At 56.6% G+C, this 5476-nt stretch overlaps 2 long non-coding RNA genes across 2 annotated transcripts; one reads left to right on the top strand and one right to left on the bottom strand.

Moving 5' to 3' along the window:
* The first annotated feature begins 1178 nt into the window (after nt 1-1178).
* On the top strand, nt 1179-2762 carry LOC121037693 (uncharacterized). Its single transcript, XR_005793925.1, has 3 exons — nt 1179-1331; nt 1915-1995; nt 2134-2762. It is a non-coding gene; the product is annotated as an uncharacterized LOC121037693 (long non-coding RNA).
* A 1063-nt stretch (nt 2763-3825) lies between these two features.
* Nucleotides 3826-4319, bottom strand: LOC121037692 (uncharacterized). The gene is made up of 2 exons (XR_005793924.1): nt 4189-4319; nt 3826-4027 (listed from the first exon to the last, which is right to left on the bottom strand). It is a non-coding gene; the product is annotated as an uncharacterized LOC121037692 (long non-coding RNA).
* Between the last annotated feature and the right edge of the window lie 1157 nt (nt 4320-5476).

Below are 5476 nucleotides of genomic sequence, written 5' to 3' on the forward strand. Positions count from 1 at the left end.
TGGCTGGATGGGGTGTAGAAGATGGGCACAGAGGTCAATGTTTCATAACCAAGGGAGAGTTCGGGGCACTTGGGACGGGACTTTGTCAGCAACGAGTGAGAGGACACACGACCCAGGAGAAATAGCGTCAAATTTCTGCTTCATGTAAGAAAGTTTCTCATTAATGAGCTTGATATGTGGTCTGTTTGTGGGGAGGGGGTGGTGCAAGGGTGGGCGTGGCCCCAAGACGCGGACAGCATGACCTGCCTGGGTCGCCAGCTGGATGGAGCCCCACGGCCGTGTTGCTCATTTTCTCCGTGAGGTGGGCGGGGGGGGGGGGGGAGGCGGTGACCACGGGGTTTTGCCGGGGCTGCTGGGTGTCCGCGGTGGTGGCGACCTCCCCTCCAGCCCAGAGTGCCACAGACCGGAGCAGAGGATGGCTGCCCACAGAGCACACCTTGCTGGCCCACGCACACCTCTCCCAGGATGGCGGCAGCGTGGAGGAGCTCAGAGGTTCCGTGGCCAGTCCGTCACTGCTCCGATCCCAGACCCGTGGCCAGTCCGTCGCCGCTCCGATCCCAGACCTGGCGAGCTTCACACACCGCCTGCATCTTGGGTTCTCTTCCGTCGCAGACAATGAGGCTGCCACACAGAACTGGAAGTGTCCGTGCTGCTTCCGAGGGGCTCCAGCAGACCTCGAGGACGGTCTAGGGGCCACTCTAGGGGCCTTGATGGCACGTGCTTCCCCGGCCCTGGGGCTGACCCAGGGCTCAACTCTGGGCCATCGCCTGAGAGAGACTCGCTGGGTGGATGCGAGGACAGACGGATGAACAAGGGAGAAGGGTGAAGCATGAAGCGTGGCTTTCCTGTGTCTCCTGCCTGATGCCCGCTGTGCTCCTTGTTCCACCTGCTGAGCCCCGATGCACCAGGCACCGGGTGCCACATAATCCCGCAGCTGGGGCATCTGGAGACGTGGACCCAGAGCGGAGGGTAGTGTGCCCCTTGGCCCTCCTCCGTTCCTCATGGACGCCGCTTCTCGTGAGGCCCTCACGGCCCCCCTCAGCACCCCATATCCCCTATCACCCTTTCCCAGCACTGGATTAGCCTAACCCCCCTCGAGGGGGTACCAGCCCCCCCCAGGCCCCGCACCTGTGCTGAGTGTGCGGAATCCCCGTGGGAGCCACAGCGGGGGGCCGCCCGGTCCCTCCTGAGGCGGAGGCGCCCTGCTGCTGGGTTTGCTCTGACACCCAACAGAGAAGCAGGAAAGGACAGCGGTCCTGCCCGCCCCCGGATGGAATGAGGAAGTCCCCATCTCCTTGCCAATGGTGAAGACAAGACCAAACACCCAGCAGGTGACCCGGAGTTCTTCCTGTTGGCAAACACTTTCCCCAAGGTTGTTTTTGCCAAAGCGGCTGCTGAGTGGGTAACTTGATGGGGCCCCGTGGGAGCCTCGGTCAGGAGCTCAGGGCGGGTGAGCGGGCGCCATGGGCCTCATCTGCCCCTCCGATGGCTTTGGGTTCACACTCAGGGTGATGTTCTGCGTGGGCGTCTCTGAAGAGGCAGAAACACGCAGACAAGCCAGCATTTCTGTTGAACACTCGTGGGGGCCGTGCTGGGCAGGGGGGGGGGGGGGGGGGGGGGTGTTATCGTACAAATGGCCTCCGAGCTGAGCTCACGGCCCTCGAATGACGTTCAAACACTGGCAAGACTTACGGGGTCAGCCCCAATCTCACCAGTGCCCTTCTAGATATTCACGTAGCGATCCTGCGAGGCTCGACCTGACAGACTCTAGAATGATCCTGGGATGGGTGTCCCGCTGAGGAGAGAACAAATGGAGTCCCTTTTCCCCTAAGAAGGAGTGTGCTTAAGGCGTCTTGCCTTGGTTGGCATGAGATGGAGACACAGCCGGTCAGTGTCTTCAACCTCCTCCCACAGCACACGAGGCCCCGCGAGCCGCAGCCCTTCCGCAGGTGCTTGTGGAGCCGAGGGAGAAACAGGACGACATTCAGACCCGAGGTGAGCGGATTAATTATTAAACAGTCTAACACAATCGATATAATATTGCTGGTGTGTTTCCTTGTAGGTATTTCTGGAGCTTGCTTCAATATTTAATTCAACCCCAAACCGTAGGTCATTAGGAAATGTATGTTCCAGGTTACCGCACGCTGCGGCCTGCGCCTTTCGGTCACACCGCGGAAGGACTGTGTCCCGGAGGCAGATTTGGGGGTCTGGTAGGTGACATTGGAAAGCTCTCTCCTTCAAAGGAAGGTTAAGAGACACTTCTCACTGCTCTTTTCTTTTCTGCCTTTTCATTTGCAAATTCTTCTTAAGTAAACAATTCGCCAAGGAGAAAGGCGTGATGAGGTCTTTGTTGAGGACTGAAGAAACCGAGAAGTTAACCTCAAAGAGCCAGGCCAGCTTCCTGTAAGTCCCCCCCCCCCGCCCCCGCCCAGGAGGCCCCAGGAGGCCCCAGGCCGGTGTCCGGTGTCCGTGTTACTGGGCGACATGGGGTGCCATGGCTGCCTGTGTGTGAGGCTTTTCTCGGCCGCTTTCACGCGAGCGCAGTTTTTACTTGGCCTAAAAACCAAAATACAAAAAGTCCTACACCTTTAACTTTCATCCTTTTAAAAGCTTTTGAATTATTTTCTGAGTTATTGAATGGATTTGCCCCCTCCCCAGGCCAAGCCTCTGCCGGGTGGGAGCGGGGGAGGGGAGGACGAGTGAGCGGATCAGGCTTGTGCGTGTGAACTCTACTTGGAAATAAAAAGTTACACTTTCTTTCACATTTTGATGTGGATCTTTTACACAGTAGCTCAGAAGAGCCATCGGCTGTCCTTATTGGCTGGGGGTGGGGGGGTGGGGGTGTGTGATGTGCACGCAGCCCCAGGGAGCCCGGCCTCCCTTCACCTCCCTCCCTGCGCTTCACCCCAGAGCGGTCATTGGTGCCTCCTGGAGTGTCCTGCCATTGCAGAGAGAGCCTGGGAGGGCGCTCTTCCCAGTCTGGAGACCAGGAGGCAAACACAAGGGGTCTGAAGGGCCACAGCCCCTCGGAAGCTCCACGGGAGAGTCCTTACCGGCCCCTCCGGTTCCTGCGATGGTCCTGGACCTGTGGCCACAGCCCTGCGGTCTCTGCCTCCATCCTCACGTGGCTTCACCTTTCACGTGTGTGTTGACTTCCCTCCCTCTCAAAGGACACCAGTCACCATGGGTGAGGACCCACCCCAGGCAGGTGTGGCCTCATCGTGACTTGATTGTGTCTGCAAAGAGCCTATCTCCAAATAAAGTCACGTTCACAGGCTCAGGCGGACATGACTTTGGGGGACAGTACTCCACCCCATGCGGCCACCACAACTTCCAGCCTGACGTCAGAGATCAGAGATGGGATCCCCGGGGCTGGATGCGTGGTCGGAACCAGGGACACAGCTTGGGGAGGAAAACGACCCCGCTCTCAGGGGTGTGACCCTGGAGCCTGTGGGTTAGGGGACAGTGACAGCACGGCAGGAGTCCAGAAAAGAAATGTCGTTTGATTGACTTCTGCCTTGGATGGTGTGGCTGTCATACGATTGATTCCCCGTTTCTGGGCACCACGCTGCCTGCTGACCCGGGGAGGTGGGCGGCATCTGGTCTGGGCCCTGGGGGCCCTGGACCCCGTGAGCCCACGGATACAAGCCCCCGTCACACTCCGGGACAGCTTCCCTTCACGGCCATACCGGTTAGACTGCAGGCCTACAGAGGGTCACTTTTTACTAATTTTAAATAGGATCGCTCTTTATTTTTAAATGAAGAACGTATTTGTGTTTTAGCCTTGTGCAAGGGAAAGTGTGTCAATGACAGGCAAATTCGAAATTTCCATAAAAGTACCGTTCAGTTTACTGACTTCCTTGTAAACGCAAGAACATGTGTCCAGTTGTGAAACAGGACACATCAAGGGACATTAAGGTACTCTGGATAAAGTCCAATCCAATTTCCCGGTAAATGATTTGCAGGAGGGGCGGGGCTGCTGCCCAGGCAGAGACTTGGGATCTCAGGCCACACGAACTGTCCCCTTCTGCGGGTTTTCAGGGTTGAGAGGCAGGGAAGAACGAGAAAGCAGAATCAGCATTGTAAAAGAAGCTATAGACAAAAGGAAAAAACCGCCTTTTACGGAAGAGAAAAGTTGCAGGAATATTCTTTTCTACCCGAAAATGAAATCGGTGTCGAGTTTATTACCGTTTGGGCTTCCTCTCCAACCGGAACTGGATCGCAGACACCATGTGACCCCGCGACGAGGCCAGGGGCTCCGGAATTGCGGCGGGACAAACTTCGGGTGGGATCACCGAGGCCGCAGTCCCCGCAGTGAGAGGCAGATCCGCCCCGGAGAAAACCAGGGGCAGCACGTGTCTTGCAGGGGGAGGGGTTAATAGACGTGTCTCCATCCACCTGCCGTCTGCCATTGTCTGTTCTCACCTGAATTTCCTCAGGAAGAGGAAGGAGAAAATCGTCAGGTATCAGAAAATAAAAATAACCACACGTTCTCACACCCAACCCCGGAAATTAAAACGAACCGATGCTTCCAGTTTGCAGGAAATGCAGGAGAAGGAGGCAAAGCACCCGTCCCCGAAGGGAACAATCAGACAAATGCAGAATGTGGGGTTTTCTACCTGGAAACTGGCCCGCCTCCTTGGGGAGATGGGCCTAGATTGAAAGAGGCAAGAGAGACACAAACAAAATAGGACGCGTAAGCCCTGAGGGTCCTACAACGGAAGGCACTCACGCCTGACGTCAGATGCCCTGAAGTTCTGTATGTGACAAGTGTTCCCTTTGTGGGAGAACAGCCTCACTCTTCACCATCGCTCAATGGGGTTGTTTGGGGTGATTTCCACCACGTCCAAGAACAGAGCAGGGGAATAAAGACATTTTGCAAATAGTTAGATCTGGGCACTGGGTTATTTTCTTTCTAACTCCCTCTAAGTTGAAACTATTCAATGAATAAAAAGTGACACAGATGGTGTCACGGATAACGTGACGGGAGGCTGCAGGCCAGGCGCCGTCAGTCCACGGCTGCGCAGGGGCCGAGGAGGGCGAGTCTCCGCACGGCCAGAGCAGACACGCCTGCACCTGCCCGGCTCTCCTTGGGCACGTAGGGACAGTCTCCCACGTAAGTTTTCTCCATAATCTTGTGTGCTGCTTGTGAGATGCCGTGTGTATGACTCTGGTCCTTCTGGGGAAGAGACCTTGGCGTAGAGACTTGCTCTGGAGCGAGGCTGTGAGTCCTGCGACGTCTCCGTTTTCCGGGAATGACGGCCAACACTTAGGGCCAACACTCAGTCCCCAAGTGCTTTGTGTCCATTAACTGCCCCACAAGGCGATTCTGGTCGGGCCACATACAGCCGTGTCTCACGGGTGGGGAACAGGCGAAGAGAGCCCGACTGACCCAAGATCTCACGGCTAAAACGCCGCAGGACTGAGAGGAAGCAAAAGTGCACTGACATTTGCAGCTTATTCTGAAATCTGTAAA

Source organism: Herpailurus yagouaroundi, unplaced genomic scaffold (genome assembly GCF_014898765.1).
Source record: "Herpailurus yagouaroundi ecotype Mexico unplaced genomic scaffold, PumYag 164, whole genome shotgun sequence".
NCBI lineage: Eukaryota > Metazoa > Chordata > Mammalia > Carnivora > Felidae > Herpailurus > Herpailurus yagouaroundi.